This window comes from Cynocephalus volans, chromosome 13, assembly GCF_027409185.1.
Source record: "Cynocephalus volans isolate mCynVol1 chromosome 13, mCynVol1.pri, whole genome shotgun sequence".
Classification (NCBI taxonomy): Eukaryota; Metazoa; Chordata; class Mammalia; order Dermoptera; family Cynocephalidae; genus Cynocephalus; species Cynocephalus volans.
This window is the reverse complement of record NC_084472.1, coordinates 46,684,424-46,707,406: the sequence shown is the minus strand read 5'-3', so window position 1 is coordinate 46,707,406 and position 22,983 is coordinate 46,684,424.

Sequence of the window (22,983 nt, the reverse complement as noted above, 5' to 3'; positions counted from 1 at the left end):
AAGTACAGTCACAGAGCAGGGCACATGACCCAGACTGAGCCAATCAGAGCACCTCACACCCCCGGCACCAGTGAATGGCCAAGAAGAGTAAATAATCCAAACAGGTCCAATCAGGGCCTTCCCTGAATTGATATACAGATGTGGGAGCGATACATGCATATGCGCACATGAGTACACATGCTCACACAATATGCCTTTTCCCAAAAGGTTTGCTAAGCTGGGAAGATGGAAACCTGACCTTTGGGTAGCCATTTGCCTGACCTGAACCATCCCCTTTGTGGAGGGAGGGGGGCTATCTTGAACTGGATTTCTCTTATTTTTAACCAGAAGAGTCCTTCCTAGCACAAGTTGATATTTGTCGAATGAATACGTTGCTTTGGATGAAACAAGGCAGTGTAAAACATGGCCCCTACATCCAGGAGTTTACAAAAGTAACTCAATAAATGCTTTTTTTTTTATGGGCAGTTGGAGTAGTAGACAGCAGGTGCAATAAGAGTTCAGAGAAAAGAATCTCTATAAGCTGTAGCTGTAAGGGATGGTATCAGGAAAGAGGCAGAATTCGAAGTGCCCTGAGAATGAATATATAGGATCTGAAAAGGCTGATGGAGATGAATGAAGCTGGGGAAATAAGTAAATAAAGGGGATGCTCACCCCAGGCAGGAGGAAGAGGTGTGAGCAAAAGTCCAAGAAGGGACATGGGGCATTTGCGTATCAGAGAATAGAACTAGTTACTCTGGAGTTCAGGATTTTCACAGGTTAATGGAAGACAATATTGGAAATATAAATTGAACCAGATACTTGAATCCCTCAAACACTATGTCAAGGTGTTTAAACAGTTTCAAGCCACTGAAGATCCTGGAACAGGAAGTGGTATGATGAAAGCAGAATTTGAGGGTGAAAAGTCTGATTAAAGTGCGCAATGTGAATCTGGAAGTAAGGCTGTGACAAGGAAGAGTGCCCAGTCCAAAGACATGATCCCGAAGCCTCTTCTTGTGACAGTGAAGACCTGAGCTCACAGGCCTATGCACAGAGGAAGCAAAAGTTTAAACCTGAGCTCTCAGTTTTCACAATGTCTTTTAAAGACACTTTTCCAGTACTCAGTGACACACAAAACCCCAAAGGACACAAGGTGAATCTTTCTTTCACTCCACCTTCCCAGAAACAGATTAAATTTAGCTGGTCTAGCTGTCATGCCACCAGCAGGGTCAAACCTCCCCATTGACACACACAGGTTCCCAAATGAGTTAACGTATTTAATCAGGAAAGGTCCATAAACATACTTGCCCCATAATTGTGGATTATATGCACCTTTCCTGAGCAAGTACTCAGTAACCTACCTTGGGAATGTGAAAGGAAAACTTATTATCACTTTGGAATTACCTTCTGAAAATACAAGTGAATAACCATTATCAGCCAAAATCCAGAGAAAATACTATTTGGATATCACTGCAGGGCTTGGGATCTGATTCAGAAAGAAGTGTTTCTGCATTCAACCATTTAATAAGGAAACATTTGTTGAAGATTTGCAGTGAGTAACACTAAAATACAAGGAAATATTTGTAGAGGACAATACAGTTCCCTAAACCCATTCATACATTTCATCTGATTTTATCCTTTCAATAATACATTCAGGTAGACAGAGCTGATATAATCTCTTCAGCTTTTAGGTGAGGACTTAGAAGAGAAGTAAAAAGACTTATTAAAAATCTCTCAGCAGGCAGCACTGAACCCAGGCTGGGAATCCAACTGTTTCGACTTCGAGTCCAGAGGACTTTACACTGCACCAAGAGAACACAAAGGCAGGGGAGTCAGGGTTCACTGCCTGCACCTACTGCAGGGCTGGGGCATACCCAACAGTGCACAGAGGATGGAACAAGGAAAGGTGGACTAGACAAAACCAAGTCCCAGCTGTGCCACAGTCAGCTGTGTGACCTGGAGTAAGTCACACGGGGTAAGTCACCTGGGGTAAGTCACTTCCCTTCTCTGGTGTCATCTGGAAAAGCAGACAATGAGTCTTGTATAGACTAGTCCACAAACAGCAGAACTGAGAACAGAGCCCAGGAAGCTCCACACTCCCATCAACTGGAGGAGCAGGGGCACATGGCGCCAGGGTGTCCACCTAAGAACCACAGTCATGTTAGTCCTAAAATGCCCAGGAAGCCCCAGGGGGAATAGCTTATTTAAAGAAAGAGGGATTCTGGGTGTCAAGGAGAAGGGTTAGAGGAGAATGGTGATTTTAGATATCACACAATGCCATCTCCAAACCTCCTCCAACTCATACCTGGGCTCTAAAGAGGATACAGCCAATCATAGTCATAATCATGAGGAGGAGGATGGTTGAGTAAAATCCAAAAAGCTATTTTAGTCAAATCTCCCTGAGACACTGATACCAGTGTGTGACATTGGGCAAGCCACTCACCCACAAGCCTGCATTTTCTCACTGGAAAACAGGATGGCTCGACTACATACTTCATAGGATTGATGTAAGGATTAAACATAGGGATGTGCAAAGCACTCAGCAAAATGCCTGGCACATGGTAATCCATAATTCTTTATTTTACAGTATTGGTGTTATTAATAACCTTTCCTGATTTGTAGCCTGGTGACAAAGTGCAGCACAAGTGACCCCTCTTTGGGGTTTCCAGCAGACAGATCTTGTTTTGACCCAGCCAGCATCCCCTTTTCTCATTACAGAACCTCTCTTTCCCGTGGGAAACCCACCCTGGACAGGAGTGGCACATCCACCATCAGCGACCGGGCAGGCAGACAACCGGGTCTGGCGATCAGAGCTTCCCATACCCCTGACCACAGTGATGAGCTCTGGGATGCGCAGGTAGCCCCAGCACAGCCCACCCAAATTCCTCATGAGAGCTGCTCTGTGGAATCTGTGGGAGAGAGAAGGTCTTTTTTTCTCTGAGACTGGCGGCTGAAATAAAGACATGGGCTTGGAGCAGCTCTGAGAGCAAAGCTTTGTGAGACAGGAGGAGAGGCGAGGTCAAGCACAGACAGCCAAGAAAAGAAAGGCTCGGGCTGACAGGTCCCAGGTCCAACTGCACAAGACCTGGCTCCATGTTTTGCACTTTCCAGTTAGGTGAGTCAACAACATCCCTATTGTGCCAAAAGCACTTAAGTTGGTTTCTGTCTCTTGCATCCAAGAGTCGTACTAATTCAGATTGCTGCTGGCATATCTGGAGCTCAGAATGGACCCGGCAGCCTAAGCACCAAGGCAGACCTACCTCCATCTGGAACCAAGAAGGCACATGAAGATGGAGGACAGAGGAGGACGCCGCATGCCAGCTGTGTTTTAGCAGACTCCATTGCACACGACACCAGAGCAAACCAGAGGGGAAGAGGAGGAAATGGCAGGACCAGGTGTCATTTGAAAGGACTACCTGCCAGGAGCAAAATTGAAAGTATATTGGGGTATTTTTATTTGGGTTTTTCCTATAAAATTCATCTTACTTTTACTCTTTCTTATTTTCTTTCCACATTAGAAGAAGTCTTGGGCTGGGATTTGGTGTTAACTCCAAAAAAGAGAGGGAAATCATCTTTCCTCTTTCTACCCCAACTCCCATGTAAAGGCTGGCACCCTGTTTCCAACAACTGAGGCTTTATTACCCTTGAGGAAGGGGAAGCCAGTTTCATGTTGCTGAGATTTGGAGCTGTGTTTATATTATGCTACTCTAAACCTCATCAGGATCTATGTGATAGGAAAGAGGGATTTTGCAGGCTGGAAGAATAAGGAGGAGTCCAATAAAAAGATTCTCTGTCAAAATCCAAAGGCTCTGCCCTTGTTTGATAGTAAGTGTCTTCCCCAAGAAGTCAAAGGGACACTATCTAAGTGCCTTAAAGCCAGGCTAAGCCCAAGACCTGACTCTGGCCACTTAGGCCAAGGACACTTACTGGGTTGCTGTCCATGAATGGATGGGAACATCACTTAGCCTGCATCCAGGGGCTCACCAACTATCCAAGCCTATTGTGAGACGCAGCCCAGCTCTGCCCATGCCTCAAGTCTTCAGAGGCTAGTAATTTGACCACTGTGAAGATACTTCCCACAATACTTCAGTCCAAGGACACCACTGGACACTTCTTAGAGGGGAGGATGTTATAGAAAGGAGCTCATGTGCCTGTATTTTCAAGCCATGCAGAGTACCCAGAGCAGCAAGACTAAAGTGAACTAATAATCATCGGATATTTATTAGTAAGATGTGGAGAAACTCTCACAGAATACCGGAGGATGATCAGGAACCCACAGGCAGTCTGTGCATTTACTGCCATTTCTCATTACCTAGACCAGTACGTTCAATTTTATAATTGAAAACCCATTCCATAAAAATTAGGAACATTCATTCCCTAATTATATATATTTGCTTATTTATGAATTATGTACATGTGCCACTGTTCTAATAATATCGTGTATATTGTAAAACATAAAAAGCAGATATTTTTAAAAGATACAATAAAGAAGCAAATAATCCTTCTACTACATATCTTGCTGAGTTTATTACTGGTCAATGTACACTTAGGGTAAGGTTTGACATTAGTGACCATAGATATAAATTTATATTTTGAAGCATCTTCTTCATTTCAATTTTTGGAGCCAAAGTCTTGTTAGATGACTATACTGTCACCATTTTCCCCTCTTGTCATGTTTGATGAGGAACTTGTGCTAGGAGAGGCAGTGCTGGCAGTGCCACCTGTCCCTGCTCCACCTGTTTTCTGCATTGTCAGTGTCATCTTCAATGCAGAGTTTCTCTGAGCACTCTTTAAGCCACTCGTTCATTTTGGGGGGCTAAATAAGATATAACTAAATAATATAAACTGTTAAATCTGTTTAATACCACAAATGTGCAGGCAAATACACTAGGAACAAGCAGAGGAGCAGGGTCCCCACTGTGAGCACCTCCATCTGGTGGAGACGCTGTTCCTCCTGCAGGATACGTCAAGTTCTGTGTGACGTGTGCCACCCACCATTTGGGCCGAGGGAGGTGAAGGTGCATGTGACTCGATAAATACCAGTCAATGTTTACATTATGATGAAATTAAATAGAAATTTTACTATTTTCCTGCAGTCCAGTGGATCATTTCCCAGAGCCCCACCCACACTGGAGATCCCATCATAGGAATCACTCGCCTGGACTCTGGCTGTTTCTGTGTCGCCTCCCAGCATCTCCCCCTTGTCACCTGCCCCGCAGCTCTGATCACCAAATCCTCTGTTACCTATAAGATAAAGTCCAGATTCCTTAGCATTGCACAGAAACTTGTGCACCAGATTGCTGTGCCTCTCCAGCTTTATCCCTTTCTTTCTCTCCTGTAAAAAACCCACAACCAGCACCAGCAATCGCTTCTCCAACAGACCAGACTTTCAGGGCTTTGTAATTGCTCTTTTCTTGCCAGGAATATCTTCCTTTCACTTTGCCTTCCTGAAAATCTTCAATTCATCTTTTCATCTCCAAGTCACATCCTACCCACTCTGAAACCCATGGAATCTCTTCTAACTCAGAATACAATGACTGATACATACTCTCTCTCTCTCTCTTTTTTTTTTTTTTTTTTTTACTGGTTAATTATTTGAACACTCACCTTCCTTTTGAGATTTCTCTTCAATCTTGAAAATTTTTTTCTAACAAACCAAAGGGGTTTAATTCATCCCAGAAGGGTCAATTCACTGCCAAGCCAAGTAGAGAGGTAGAGTCTGATCCTTCCTACAGCTGCCACCTCTCCTGGCCTTGTTGTGCTGTCTTTGAAACTTGGACACTTGTCCACTGTGTATACATTTCACAGTCATCACTGCTGTACACAGCCCCATGAACAGTCCACTCTGCTGTTAGGCTCCAGCTGGTCCAAGCCCCTTCTCAGGCCCCATGCTTGGACTCCAGGGTCACCTTTTCTATGTTCACACCCATACAATTATCCATTGTCCCCAAAGCTCAAATCCTCAAAAGATGGTGGGTCCTGAGAGGCTTCTAACTTCACTAACACCTGGGCCAAACCGGGCCCCCACCAAAAATACTTGGTTCTTTGGGTTGAAACCTAGTCACAAGTATAGACAACTCTTTCTTCAAAGTAAGTCTATTTTAGGGGCAGTTACTCATTTCTGCCACCACCACTAGTTTCCTGACTACCCTGGGCTCATTTAGCAAACTGATCATCACCTTCTTGACTAACAATTCTGCATATTAAGGGGTGAGGCAGCGTCTGCTAAGCCACTGAAAAACAAACAAACAAACAAACAAAAAACTTGCTACACCTTTATCTCAGAGCCTCTTTAAAACTAAGCAAAGCCCTTGTATTAGTCAGCTGTAGCTGCCATAACAAAATACCACAGACTGGGTGGTTTAAACAACAGAAATTTTTTTTCTCACAGTTCTGGAGTCTGGAAGTTTGAGATCATGGTGCTGGAAAATTCCATTTCTGGTGAGGGCTCTCTTCCTGGCTTGTTGACAGCCACCTTCTTGCTGTGTCCTCTCATGGCCTCTTCTCTGTGCTAACGGAAGGCAATCTCTGAAGTCTCTTCCTGTTCTTATAAGAACATCAGCCCTATCAGATTAGGGCCCTACTCTTATGACTTCATTTAACCTTAATTACTTTCCTGAAAGCTCTATCTCGAAATATAGTCCTGTTGGGGTTAGGACTTCAACACATGAATTTGAGGGGGACATGATTCAGTCCATAACAGCCCTCAATATCTGTATCAAATTCTGCCTGTACTGAGAGCAGCTGGCAGCTTATTGGGCTCAAGAAAAGGAGAAATTAGTCTTTAAGAAGCCACCAATCCTCACCTCACATATGTAAGACTTCCCTGACCTCCCTCAACAGGCAGCCCACAAAGAATTAGATACTCCATCTTCTATATGGCCGCAGCACTTGCTTCATAGATCATGTTATGGGCTGATTTGTGTCCCCCAAAAAACTCATGTGTTGAAGTCCTAACCCCAGTACCCCAGAATGTGACCATATTTGGAAACTGGGCCTTTACCAAGATGATTAAATTAAAATGAGGTCAGTAGGGCGAACCCTAATAAAATATGACTGGTGACCCTATTAGAAGAGGAGGAAATTTGGACTCGGATACATACAGAGGGAAGACAATGTGAAGACATAGGGATGAGATAGCCATCTACAAACCAAAGAAAGAGGACTCAGAAGAAACCAGTCCTGCCAACACCCTGATCTCAGATTTCAAGCCTCCAGAACTGTGAGAAAAAAAAATTCTGTTGTTTAATCCACCCAGTCTGTGACTACTGCAGCCCTAGCAAACTGATGTAGTTCAATTTTCTCTATTAGGGAGCAAACTCCTTAATAACTGGGTCTTATCCATCTTTGTAATTTCTAGGGCCCTGCACAGTGCCTGGCCTATTCTCAGTTCTCCTAAGTGTTTATTGATAAAAGTAGGGAAGGATGGGAGGAGGGCAAGGAAGAAGGGATGATGGGGCCATGAACCCTGGCAACTGCCACCTTATAGCCTGTCTTCTGAGCTTTTTAAGCTGTATCGTGATCCTACAGAAAGGAATCACTTGGCCATCTATAATATTTTTCTTCTTCTGGCTTCTAGCTATGCTGACATAAATCACGGGTGAGTCAGAACATGCCCAGGTCTTGCTGTGGACACAGAACTATGGTAAAAAGCACATGGGGACAGCTACAGAGGGGTGCAACAGCACTGTCTAACAGAAATGCAATGCGAGCCACATAAACAGCTGAACATTTTCTAGTAGCCACATTAAAACATTTTAAAAGAAACCTGTAAAATTCACTTTAATAATACATTTTTATTTAACCCAACATACCCAAAATATAATCAGTTTAACTTGTTATCAATTTTTTAAAAATATTAATGATACCTTACATTCTTTCTTTCGTACTATCTTCAAAATCCAGTGCGTGTTTTACATCTATAGCAAATTCTGTACTGTAATTCCAATATGCCACATTTCAAGTGCTCACTATTTCCACGTGGCTAGTGGCTAATGGATTGGACAGCACTAGAAAGTCAGTGGTTAACGACACAGACTGAGATGGACGTGGGTTTGGATCTTGATCAATCACTGACTAATTTAATCTCTCTGCACCTCAGTTTCTGCATCTCTAAAGTGGAGCTAATACTGCCACCTCTTAGAGATAATGGGAAGACCTGATGAAATAATTCACATAAAGCCTTCAACATGGTCTCTGACACCACAGCATCATGACCACCATGTGCTGGGCTCTGTGCTATGGAATTCACATGGTTAAGATTCAATAAATGGTACTGGTTATTATTCTTAATGATTAGTGCCAAAGTGACAAGAGCTGAAGTAATTTCTCCATCAAATGTCAGATGAATAATCTCCCTCTAGCTTGGTTTTTCAACCTATAAAATGGGAATAATAAATAAATCTGCCACTAAAAAAAAAAAAACAACCTTGCTGTTTAAGTAGCATGATACTTCAAAATATTCATGTTAGTTTGACACTCGTCAGCTTACAACACTAGCCCACAGCAATAAAGACAAAAGTTAAAACCTTCTCTACTTTACATGTACTTTCTGGTTAGTTCACTTCAGTACTCCCTTAGGCAGAGAATCGTTCTGGGCATTCAAATCCCCAAGCTGATCTGAGTCCTATGTGCTTATTTTTTTGCAGAGAGAGAGCTTCTCCAAATCCATTCAGCCACTGTTTCTGAATTATGAGTGCATTAAAAAAAGCCATTTTTTTGGTGAGGTCTCATAATTCATTCTCACATAACACAGATGATAAATGCAAGCAGGTGCTCCTTGTTAAAATATGTTTAATAGATACATTACTGTATCTACTGTATATTTTCATTCTGGCATGCAATGAGCTTTCCTTCACCTTATGATAATAAATGGCATAACCTCAGCCATATCGTAACATTAAATAACAGGATACAAATAAATCATTGCAGTGATATTTTGTGCTTTCTAACTACTTTCAATTTTGGATCTCAAAGCCCCCCACAAATATAAATTAATTAGCTCTTGCATTACATGAGATTAGTTTTAATATACTTCTAGAAATTAGAACACAGGAATACCAGGAAATTGGTCATATACACTCATTTCTTCAAAGGATCGAAGAATCGAAACCAGTGGTTCTCGACAGGAGGTGATCTAGCTCTCCAGGGGACGTTTAGTAATGTCTGGAGATATTCTTGATTGTCACAAAAGAACAGGAAGGGAGATGCTACTGGCATCTAGTGGGTAGAGACCAGAGATGCTGCTAAACATTCTACAGTGCCCAGGACACCCCCTCACAGGAATTATCTGGTACAAAATATCAATAGTTGCAAGGCTGAGAAACTAATCTAGACAAATGTGTTGAAAGGGAGAGTAGATTTCTTTATTCTCTTACTATGCTGAAGAAATTTCCTCAATTCTTGGGTGTGGTGGGGAAAGGTGAGGCAATTTCCCCTAAGAAGTAGCCCAACCAGATCCAAATACCAACTCATCATCTATGAAATCAAAGTCTAAAAGAAGAACTGATATGTGAGATCAAGTTACTGCATAAAAATGTCTCATAATCAACCAATCAGAGAATCAAAGAGAAGAACCCCCCCCCCAAAAAAAAAAAAACATTGTCTTCATACAGGGAATAACTTTTTCCACATGCCCATACTGCATCCCTGACCACAATCAGCTCTCTCAAAATGTGTGTCATTGCTTGTCTGAGGACCAGGCTTAGGAGTGAGATGTAGCTGATGCATAACAAGCTGTGCCTTTGCACAGGTTCTACTGACTGCAGGACAGGCATCACCTGCAGGTTACAGTGCTGACCGCTTTTTGAAGAGGAGTAAGCGGTGGTGGACATGGATGTATATGTTTGTGTGTATGTATAATTCTCTCTGGCTTCTTCCTCTGTGCCTCTTTCCATGTGAAATATCTGCTCAATATCTTGCTAGTGGATATTAAAGTCGCTATGACTTACTTTCTCACATAGCTGCAAATCACCTCTCTCACACTTTCCAACTTTCCTACCTGATTATATGGGAAAATAGATGTTATATTCCTGTGGTAGATCATAAATAAAATAGACAGTAGTCACAGGAGACTTCAGATATTTGGAAAGTGGAAATCTTATCAAGTAAAAACACAACACCTGATTTGTTTAGCATTCTATCCCCCAGAGGATAAAGAAAGCTGCTAAAGAAATTGCTGTTCTGCACCTAACTCTGGTCCATGGAAAGAAAGCTATCAGCAAAACCAAATTGTGCTACTTTTGAGAAAAAGGTATCCTGTCCAGAAAAGGAACTTTGGGCATCATCAGATACATGCCCTAGAACTTTCGTTTTCAGAAAGTTAAAGGAAAAAATGAGTATGATTTCACGAGAAGAGATATTAAATAAGACAATGGCTCACAAAAAAAAAAAAAAAAGACAATGGCTCACAAAGATTGGAAAGTCCTCAGAAATGCAGTACTTACTTGGTAATTTGCAAATTATCCTGATGATGAAGGGAGGATAAAAAACATACAAAGAAAGCAATGTATTTCTTAGGGGAGCTGAAGTTCTAAAAGAGGAATATAAACGATGGAAGGACATATCACATGTGATTGTGTTGACTCTACAGTACCTGCAAATGAGTCTGAATGTCTACAAAGCTTTCAGGAGGGAATTCGTTTAAACAAGATGACTTCCATTGTCCCTGGTCTCAGGTTTGATCAAGAAGTCTAGTGCATTGTGTGTCTGCTTAGATGCAGGTCTCAAGCCTTTGAAAAAACTATGGCCACTCATCCATCGTGGAGGTGAGTTAAAGAGTAAAACATAGTGAAACAAACTGAAAACAGCTATTAAAGAGAGAAATTGTGGAAGTAAAGGTATGAAAGTAAGAGATTGAAAAGTGAGGGTATTAAAGTAAGAAGACCTGAATATATGAAAAGAGATACCATCTTCATGGATAGGAAGATTCAATATCAAAAAGATTTTGATTCTCCCAATGAAATAAATGTTATTCCAATTGAAATCCCAAAAGATTTTCTTAATTACACTGAATTTAAATTATGATTTTATGTAATCTTAAATTATACTGAAATTATGATTTGCAAGCAAAAAGCCAAGAATAGTTAAGACTATTTTGAAAACAAAGATTAGAGTGGAGGATTCTTATTCTACCACATATCTTAATGTAGTAATTAGACAATGTCATATTGGCCAGAGATAAGCAAACAAATTAGTAAAACATCAAAGAGAGCCCAGATATAGACCCATATATTAAGCTTATATAAAAATAAATATAAAAACTTTAAATATGATAGAAATATCATCACAAATCAATGGGGAGAAGATTGACTATTCAATCTGAATTAGTTACTTATTTAAGGAGAAAAGGTAGTTACTTCACCTCACAAAATATTCAAAAACCAATATCAGGGTTATTAAATGTTTAAATGTTAAAAAGTTAAACTTAAATTTTTGGAGAAAATGTAGGAAAATACTTTTCAGACTTCAGGATAGAGAAGGATGATTTAAATAAGATTTCCAACACACAACCCATTAAAAAAAAAAAGGACTATTAAATTTGATGCATTAATTCAAAACAAAAGACACTGAAACAAAACAAAAAGGCAAACCAAAGATTGTATAATACAGTTGCAACACAAGTAACCTAAAAGTAATTAATATCCAGTGGCAACCAAAATAACATAAAAGCAATTTCTAATAATACTCAATATTAGTACTTAATAACTTCTATGCATCAGTAGTGAACAAAAACCCCACCCATTTGAAGAATGGGTCAAGGTTATGAACAGCAGTGGCCTAAAAATATATAAAGGAATGAATCTCACTAGTAATCAGATAAATGCAAAGAAAAGTAGCCATTTGAGGTACCATTTCAGATCCAATGAAATTGCCAAAAGTTAAAATCTGTTAACACCAAAAGCTGACAAGATGAAACACTCATATACTGAGATGGGAACGTAAGTTGTTCAACAACTTTGGAAGGCAATTTAGAAGCATCTAATTAAATTAAAGACACTCATATCTAAGACCCAAGCAATTCCACTTGTGTGTAGCCCAGGGAAACTCTCTCAAATGTTCTCAGGAAGACATGTACAATAGTGTTTATAATAGCATAAACACTAGAAACTACCTAAATGTCCATCAATGGGAGAAGCAATATAAAAAATATTTTTTTCATTTATACAATGGAACACTATACAACTTTTAAACTGTAAAGAGTTAAATCAACCTGAGTGCAACTCAAAAACAATGTTGAACAGCAAAAGAAAAAGTAGATAAATTGAATTTCATTCAAAATTTAAAACTTTTATACTTCAAAGGACATGATCTAGAAAGTGAAAAGACAGTCCATAGACTGGGAGAAAATATTTGCAACTCATACATCTGATAAAATATTTCATCTAGAATGTACAAAGAACTGTTACAGCTTAATAATAAAAAGACAAATAACCCAATTAAAATATGGACAAATAACTTTCATAGAAATTTCTCCAGAGAAGATACACAGATAGGCAATAAGCACATGAAAAGATGTTCAACATTATAAACCACCAGGAAAATGCAAATCAAAACTACAATGAAATACCACTCACATGCACTATGATGGTTCTAATCAAAAAGGCAGAAAATAGCAAATGTTGTCAAGGATGTGGAGAAATCAGAGCCCTCATACACTGCTGGTAGGAACGTCAAATGGTGCTGCCACTTTGTAAAACAGTCTAGCAATTCCTCAAAATGTTAAATATAGCATTACCGTACAACCCAACAATTCCACTCCTACATATGTACCCAAGAGAAATAAAAACATGTGTTCACACAAAAACCTGCACATGAGTGATGAAAGCAGCATTATTCATAAAAGCAAAAACTAGAAGCAATCCAAACATTTATCAACTAATGAGCTGATAAACAAAATGTGGTATATCTACACAATGGACTATTGTTCAGAAGAAAAAAAGGAATGAAGTACTGATCTATGCTACAGCATGGATGAGTCCTGAAAACATTATGCTAAGTGAAAGAAGCCAGATGCAACCACATATTGTATGATTCCCTTTATAAGAAATGCCCAGAACAGGCAAATCTATAGAGGCAGAAAGTAGACTACTGGTTGCCTAGGGATAGGGGCAAAATGGGATGTGATTGCTCATATAAATGGGGTTTTCTTTTGGAGATAATGATACTATTCTAAAATTGATTATAAATATACTAAAAACCATTGAATAAATTGGTGAATTGTATGGTATGTGAATTATATCTCATCAAAGCTGCTATTAGAAAAAAAAAAAAAAAAGACAGTGAGGCTAAATGCAATATGGTTTATTTCTGGGTTAGAACCTGAAACAGAAAAGAGACATTAGTGGAAAAACTAGTGAAATCTGAATAAAGTCTTGAGTTTAGTTAATAGTAATGTAACAGTGTTGGAATCTTAGCTTTAACAAATGTACCATGGTAATGTAAGATGGTGATAGCAGAAAAAACTGGGTAAGAAGCATGTAAGAACTCTGTCCTAGGGCCGAGCCCGTGGCGCACTCAGGAGGGTGCGGCGCTGGGAGCGCGGCGACGCTCCCACCGTGGGTTCGGATCCTATATAGGAATGGCCGGTGCACTCACTGGCTGAGTGCTGGTCACGAGAAAGACAAAAAAAAAAAAAAAAAGAACTCTGTCCTAGCAAACTTCCTATCAATCTAAAATTATTACAAAATAAAAATAATATTTTTTTAAATGTTAAGAAAAAGAATGATTTTATTCTAATAACATTGAATAACATTTGCAAACATGGGAAACTACAGTATATTGTTTGGGGATGCAGATGAGTGATAGGATATGAAAATATTCATGGGCACAATAAACCAAATTCACAACAGCAGTTATCTCTGAGCAGGAAGAGAGTGGAGTGGGTAGTAGAAAACACCATAATACTTCTCTTCTTAATTAAAAAAGAAATTCTAAAGCAAACGTGACAAAATATTAAAGTAAGTTAAACCTGGTGGTGTGTAGCCAGGCATTTGTTGTATTATTCTTTTTACGTCATGATATGTTAAAAATATTTTCTTCTAAATAAAAAAACAGTATGAATCAGGCAACACTTGAAGATACCTTGTACCTCAACTAGCAATGTTAATGGAGTATAAAGGCATGATATTGATTTTCACTATCATTTTAAAGGCAATGCAATGATTGTATGTGATTAGGATTTGGTTATGTAAGATGGCACATCACTACTGAAAGTGACTATTCATTCACAAGAAGAGCACACAAATTAGTCATGGTAGACCACTTAGCTTTGTGGTTAGGACCCTCACTGACTAAAACTGTGTGTGCTATGCCCTTGGGCGAGCCATCTAACTTCCTCACTTCTTGGGGGTCCCTATGGTAAAATGGAGATAACCATAGTGTCTCTCATATTATGCTGAAGGGATTAAATGAGGTAATCATGTAGACTAGTGGTCTACCCCCCAGGGGACATTTGGCTATTTTGGGTTGCCACAAATTGGGGAGAGGGGAGCACTGGCATCTAGTGAGCAGAAGCCAGGGATGCCATTGAAAATCCTACAATGCACAGGACAGCCCCCAGAAGGAAGAATTATCCAGTCCTGAGATAGGCTGAGAAACCCTAATGAATGTTTAACACAGTGCCTGGTGCCTGGACTGCACTCTGCTGTTAGCTGTCATATTATCTTCATCATTACTGTTATAATGTAACACCAAGAGAGACCTGAACACATTGGTACCTAGATGTATCTTCTTTTGCCTTTTTAATAAGCATTTAAATTGGCCCCAGCACAGTCTGTACTGTAGCTGGGATGACTAGCATGCCTTTAGAATATGAGGTGTCATCTTCTCTCTTCTGCTTACAACGCTGAGTTGCTCTTCCCTTCCCCTCTGCTGTCATTTCTTATTTCCACTTTGTAGCTGCATTAATTAACCCTGAAAAGAATTTTAGGCACCCATTGATAGAAAGGACATTTGCGGGCCGAGCCCGTGGCGCACTTGGTAGAATGCTGCGCTGGGAGCGTGGCGACGCTCCCGCCGCAGGTTCGGATCCTATATAGGACTGACCGGTGCACTCACTGGCTGAGTGCCGGTCACGGAAAAACGACAAAAAAAAAAGAAAGGACATTTGCTTCCAAAGATATAGCTGTATCATTATCAAGCCCCTGCTGCACACCATGGGAACACAGCCTTCAGAAAGAGCTGCTCTGGGCAAATGATGGCAAATTATCTCTTGTTAACCTTGGGCTGCCTGTAAAAAGAAAACATTGTTTTTAAAAAGTAAAGCAAAGACAAAACAAACAGTAGTCAGATAAGGTCTGTAACCACTTGCTGGGATAGTGCAAGAAAGATTCTCCTCTTTTAGACCCAGTATTTAAGGGGCTGAGCCAATATTCAGTAGGTCGATCTACCACTACATTTAAATGGTGTGTTCTTATCAATTAGCCTCATTTTCTGTAAAGAAACACCTTTCTCTATCAAACAAAAGCAAATCCTATAAGCAAAGTTGCTACCCCCTCAAAAAAAGAGCTTTTGGGACAATAAATAAAATTGAGGAGCTTTATAATCTTAAGACAATATTTCCATCTCTTGTTTGCTACCTTCTCCACAAATCACAGCAAAGAGAAGCCCACAGGGCTTGTACCTATAAATATTGATTAAGTAATTTTCCACTGTGATAGAAAGAAGTATTAACATATTCTGGTTTTAAAGACAAGCTGTGAGATCACCTGTTATGTCAGCAATGCTTTTAATTCTGTAACAAATGACTTTCCATAGTGAGCTCTCCACATCTTTCTTTCCCTTTTTGCTTCTAGAGCTGGATATTACAAGAGGATCCCTGGAGAAAAGCCAACTTGAGCCTTAAGAGGACTAGGAGAAAATAATGTCCTAGGTATTCATATTTCTTCCCTAGGGGAGATGTCTGACATACCTAGAAAGAGGAGCTCAGAAATTCAACTCATGAAGAAGAAAAAGTAAAGAAGCCAGTTCAGGGCAGGGTGGTGTGTATCCAAATGAAGGTGAGGCCAATCTCGAGGTGAGAGATTTCTCTCTTCCACTGCGAAGTCTACATGTGTACTTTTCCCATGCTCAGAATTGAAGGGAACCTGGTGACTACAGCATATTCTCTTGGGGCTCATAGTCAAAACCATCACCAAACAGAGCTAGTAAATCAATGTGGGGTACCCTGTTCCTGGGATGACAGTAGAATAAACTCTGCCCAGCATGTTCATTTTGGTACCTATATCCCTCTCTGCCTCCTTCAGGAATTTCTCAAGCCTCTCTCTGCTGTCCCCAACGGATCCTCCTCTCTGCTGTCCTCACTTATCCCAGGAAGTCTCTGCAACCACCTCAGCCAAGGCCATTGAGCTCTGCCTCTCCCCAGCATCAGAACGATTATACTAATTGATCGTATTGGAATTTTGTTATATTTGACATTGCAGCTGCTTTTATACTGACCGGTATTGTTCTCTGATTCTTTCTTGTGGATGAAACTTATTTTCCCACATGTTTCTGGGTCAAGAATTATTCACCTTTTTTCTTTTCATTCCCTAAAGCACAGTGCTAGCTAAAACTCTTTTTTAAAATATTGGATAAATTGGGTTGAGTAGAATAAATCGGAGCCATGCAGCCCAGCTTTGTCCCCTATCATGCACTTACACTTGGCATGTGTGAGCATGAGTGTGCATGGATGTGCTTTTGGGGGACAAAGAAGGAGATATGGACAATTCTCCAACCGGTGCCACAAACCCAGAAATAGTCAGATTTCCATACCAAGAATCTCTGCCATTAGGCCCCCTCTTCTAATGAGGAGATAATGACCAGTTCGGAGAGTTAAAGGAGGGCAGTGAGACACAGGGGAGGGAGGAGAGAACTAAAACAAGCTGCCCCCCCCATCTTCATCTCTTTCCTGAGCTCCAACCCACTGAGCATTTTCTTTATTGTGGTAGACGGAATAATAGCCTCAAAAGATGTCCACATCTGAATGCCCAGACCTGCGAATAGGTTACGTTACACAGCAAAGGGGATTTAAGGTTGCAGATGGACTTAAGGCTGCTTTTCAGCTGATTTTAAAATATGAAGATTATGCTGGGCTACCCAGGTGAGCTCAACATACTCACAAGTTGAGTGGAAGAGGGAGGCAGAAGAGGAGTTCAGTCTGTGAGGGATTTAAAGATGCCACGTGGCTGTGTTGAAGATGGACGAAGGGGCCACAATCCAGAGAATGGGGGTAGCCTTGAGAAGCTGGAAAAGGCCAAGAAATGAATTCTCTCCTAGAACCTCTTGAAGGAACACAGCCCTGCCTTCACCTTGACATTAGCCCAGTGAGACCCCTTTTGGACTTCTGACCTCAAGAACTGTAAGATAATAACTTTATACTGTTTCAAGCCACTAAGTTTGGTAATTTGTGACAGCAGCAATAGGAAATTAATATATTTGCCAATCCATAAAACTCACCATGTTCTTATCTGAACTCAAGAAGGAGGCTAAACAAAGACAGGACAGTAGCTCTAAAAATGGGGTCAACTGGCCACCTGCATCAGAATCACTGGGGGTGCTTGACTCTACAGCATGGTCCTGGGCCCACTTCAGATCCACTTCATCAGAATCTCTGGAAGGTAGGACGCCCGAATGCCCCTAATGAGTCTTCTGCACAGGGAAGGTAGAAAACACTGGCCAGGAACATAATGCCTGTAAGACAGGAGACCTGCCCCTAACTAGCTGTGAGATGTGCGCAAGTCACCTCACCTCTCCAGGTCTGTTTCTTCTTCACAGCTCAGGCATGCTAACCCACACTGTCCTCCCTCCTTCCTGAATACTCTTACTGTGTGTAAAGTTGCAGTAGAAAACTTAGTCTGGCACAAATTTTGATGTTTCTTTGTTTAAGTGGCCTCTTTCTGGCTATGTTGTAAATTACAATTCCAAACCTAACAAAATGCATACCACAAGACACAAGAAGAGATGCTCAATATCATTAATCATTAGGGAAATGCAAATTAAAACCATAATGAGATACTACCTCATACCCATTAGGATAGCTTCTATCGAAGGAAGGAAGGAAGGAAGGAAGGAAGGAAGGAAGGAAGGAAGGAAGGAAGGAAGGAAGGAAGGAAGGAAGGAAGGAAGGAAGGAAGGAAGGAAGGAAATAAGTGTTGGCAAGGATGTGGTGCAATTGGAACACTTGAGTATTGTTGATGGGAATGTAAAATGGTACAGCCACTATGGAAAACAGTATGGCAGTTCCACAAAAACTAAAATTACAATTGTCATATGATCCAGCAATTTCACTTCTGGGCATGTACCCAAAAGAATTAAAAGCAGGGACTCTAAAAGATATTTGTACACCTATGTTCACTGCAGCATTATTTGCAATAGTCAAAAGGTGGAAACAACCCAAGTGTCCATCAGCAGATGGATGGATAAGTAGAATGCGGTATATAAGTACAATGGAATATTATTTGGTCTTAAAAAGGAAGAAAATTCTGACACATGCTCCAAAATGAATGAACCTTGAGGACATTATGCTAAGTGAAATAAGCCTATCTCTAAAACACAAATACTTATGATTTCACTTATTGAGATACCTAGAGTTAGTCAAATTCATACAGACCGAAAATCGAATGGTGGTTGCCGGGAGGTGCGAGAAGGGGGAATGGGGGAATTATTGCTTAATGGACAGAGAGATCCCATTTTACAAGATGAAAAGAGTTCTGGGGATGGATGGTGCTGATAACAACCAACCATGTGGATGTACTTAATTCTACTGAGCTGCATAAAGATGGTTAAAATAGTAAATTTCATGTGATATGTATTTGACTCCAATTTAAAAATTTAGTTTTTTAATGTAGACCACAGAAAGGGCTAAACGAACTACTGCTAGTTTGCTCAGGAAGGGGGTCATGGATATTAGGGTTGAATTTTCACTTTTCCAGAATAATGCAAAATGTGGCTGAGCCCAAATCACACTCCTGTCCCCACATCACTGTCATCACCCACAGACAAGTACAAACATTCCTCTATGTTTCCTTTTCAATTCTGTTTGTAAGTTATCTTCATTCACAGGGAACAAAAACTCCTCACTGCAGACTGGTCGTGCACGGGACAGAGCACGAGCCATGCTAGGCTCGTGTCCTTCACAAACATTACACTGGCTGGATGGGAAAGGAAGACTCTGGATGGAGTCATTCCCCCACCTTCTCACACCCAGACAACACATTTATCTGTGAACACTCAGTGTAGTCGCACAGCTGGTTTCTAACTAACATTTTAGCCCACCCACGTTAAGAGATAAATTTAATTAGACTCAAAGTAGATAATGATTCACCTGTTTAATGAGACATCTTATCTATTACCTGGTTGAGTTATCGTCATTGGAAAGAGCTGTCAATTTAATCAACATTTCCCGATCACATCCAAGCATAGGCTTCAATTGCTATAGACACTTGAGCTCACAGGAGAGGAGGAAAAAGATCTATAAATCTACAAATCTGTGAATGACCAATCCTGAGTGAGTTCAGTTAGGCAGAGAAGGGACAGGATCTGACTAAACTGGGCAGTGGGCGAGTGAAGTCCAGCTGAGTTGAAGCCAACCATCCGGACGGGACTGGACGCAACTGGGCTTTATTGATATTTGCTCCCCAGCTGTTTGTTGGCCTTGACAGTCCACACCACGCTGCTCTATTTCCTCATGGTTTCTGACACTGGAAGCAACACATCAAAGCCCTTCATGAACATAATAGTCTCCTCTTTGAACACAACAGTCTCCCATAATAGTCTTGAACATAATAGAAGGGCTCCATCTCAAAGATGGGGACACCGAGGCTCATAGAGAGTCAGGAACTTGCCAAAAGCCTGTCCATGTTCATTGACAGGGTTGGAACCAGAACCCAGGCCTCCAACCTTCTGCCCAGGGCTCTTTCCCCTCCACTGTCCAACCTCTCTATCCCCACATCATTACACTTTGTGTGTTTTAATAAGCAACTGTATTACACAATTCTATGCAAAGCAATTAGGAACAAGCTAATCATGTTGGTACAATCATCCATAAAGGATCTTTTGTGAATTTATTCTCACTCCTTGGTTCAGCTACATATTTCTGGGTCCCTGCTGAACTCACAGGCCATCTCTGCAGAAAGGCAGACGTGGCTCTTTGGTTCCAGGGTCACCTGAGAACCAGATCTCACAGATGCAAGACCTTTCTTCTGAGAATATAGAAACAAGCGTTTATTTTCCCACTTTGTTAGGGGAAAGAAGGTTGCATGAATACAATGCTCTCCTTGGTGGTTAAATACTAACCTGTGGGTGGGTAGTGTTCCCCAGAAAGCTGTGTCCCACCACCATGGAGTGGGAGAATGGGGCGGGGCCATGTGCTTCACCTATAACTCAAGTGGCATCTCTGTCCACAGCAAAGCGGGGGGCTTACTACTGTGAGTCCCCCACACTCTCCACTCCTCAGCACCAAATCAGACAAGGCCAAGTCATTGCTTTTCCAGGCTCCATTTCAAAAGAGTGGACTTCTTAAGATGGTGAATACTTTGAGATAGGCACTATCCCAGGAATAGAAAAGGGGAGTGTGCATGTACATGAGTGTGTTTGTGCACGTGTGTACATGAGAGAGAGGGCAAAGGAGGTGGCAGTTAGGATTCTAAGACACACACACGTGGAGCTAACTCACTGGCCTGAACCAAATGCTGGTAATCAAAGGGAATGTCATTAACAGGTGCTGAGCTCACATAGTTAATGAGAAACGTTGAACTTAAGGTCTGTATCATAGCCTTCACTCACCATGCGTTTCATGCTTCATTTTCAATTATCCCTTGGGCAATTAACTATACAGCTTAAATGAAATGTGTGGAATTCAGGGGAGATTAAACCTAATACAGTCAGCTAGCAAAGCTTTAGTATTCAGAAGTTTAATGAGATGGTAAGGGAAGGAACCGCCCTAACCCTTGCTAATCCAAGCTACACCATGTAGCCTATCATGCGGGTCAGAAGCACATAGCACGCACAGAGCACCCAAGTAGAGTGGATGCTTTTAGAAAGCCTGGGGTGCCCAATCTTCTGGAAGAAGTTTGTTCTTGTCCCCTCCTCCCCCCAGTTCCATCTTTCCCAGAACCTCCCAGTTATGACAAGAAAATATAGTCCTCTGCAAATCTTAATATTTGGGATTTTTTTTTTTTTTTTTTTTTTGCTTTGTTTTGGTTGAGCTACTCACAAGACTGTTTTTCCTCTTCCAAACTGGTTTTTTTTTTTTTTTTACTCATTTTTTTTTAAATTAGCAAACAGATGTCCTTGAGAACTAATTTTTTAAAGTGAGCCATTTGTGAATTGTCTTTAAGCAAAATGGATTTCTTGGAATGGTATGGAGTGCAGATGTCAGAGACATGGATTCTATTCCAACTCTGTCCATCAAATAAGCTGAATGATCTTGCAAAAGTCCCTTAACTACTTTGTCTTTCAATCACACATTCATCCATACAACAAATATTTACTACACACCCACCATGGCAAAGAAGACCAGGCTAGGTATCATGTAGGAATGCACAGAGACGTATAGGACAGGGTCCCCAAGGAGATCAAAGACTCTATGAAACTCAATATCTGCTAAGTGCCAACATCAAGCACAAAAAAAAAGTGCTATAGGAATTAGATAGAAATCCCTTTGGATGATAGGAGATCCAAGAAGACAGTGGAGGAGGCTACACTCCAGCTGGACTTTGAAGGTAACTGAGGTTCAACAGGCAAGAAAGGGGTGGATGGTCAAGAGCAAAGCCTGGAACAGGACAGTATAAAATAAAATGTGCTCAGAAAGTAGAGATGGGAGCCTTTCAAGGTCAGGCTGAGGAGTTGAGACCCCATCCTCCATCAGGCCTGGTGTTCAGGTTATAAAAAAGCAAAGGAAAGCAGAAAGCAGGAGACCAGTTTGCAGGCAGTTGCACTAGGTCAAATGCAAGTTAAGACAGGAGGTAGTGTGAGGGCAGGGGAAACAAAAAGAAAGGGATCGAAGCAAGAAACATGAATAAAAGAAATTTCCTCCCAATTCTGAAGTTCACCTCGGGGGTAAGAAGGATATTAAAGATGCTGGAGGTGGCCAAGAAGGTGCTGAACATAATGATGGTAATAACATTAAGAATGTAAGCTGGTTGTGAAGGAACATTTTTCCATTTTAGAATGTTTGAGATTTAGGGGTTGGCCAGACTCCAGAGAAACACCAACAGGAATTTAAATCAAGGACTGAAGTTTGGGAGAAATCAGAGCCTTCATCTCCCCATCTGTAAACCGAGGGTTTAAACAAGATCAGTAGGCTCTCAACCCTGGATGTGCAGTAGAATCACCTGGCACCCACTGAAAACACAGACATCCAGACCCCACCCCGGGCCAATTAAGGCAGAATCGCTGGGGGGGTGAGGGCTGAGGTCCTGGTGGGCAGCCACTGGAGGGACCATGCACAGAAGGAAACTTCCAGCCCTTAGATGATTCTTCTTTTTCACCTTCAGAATAAGACTGAGATAAAAGGAGTTCAATGACTTTGACCCAAATTGACAAAAATGGAAAACAGATTTACAGTTGATCGGGAATCCTCAATGCAGAGAAAAACACTGTACCAAGTATTCCAAAGTGAAGGCTTATTTCTACATTCCGTGGCCCCCACTGGCAGCATTTTTATTTCATCCAGAGAGAGCTGCAGAAGAGAAAGGGTTAAGAGGAAAAGAAGCCTGAGTCTGGAATCTTGAAGTTGTTCCAAGCCAGGGCAGGCCCGGGCTTGCTCTGCCAGGACACAGCCATTTCTCCACTACAGCCTTGCGAACGACCCCCACATATCCCTTATTCCTTATGACTTGGAAGTCTCTTCCCATCTGGTTTTTCTTTTAATCCTATGACCACCCTGTGGGCTAGACAAGGTGGACGTTATTAACGGATGGGGAAGCCAAAGGCTGAAGGTAGAAAGTGGACCTCGCCCATGTCCCTTGGCAACAAAGCCAGGATTGGAAAAGACACAGGCCTCAGGCCAGAATTCTTCCCCCACAT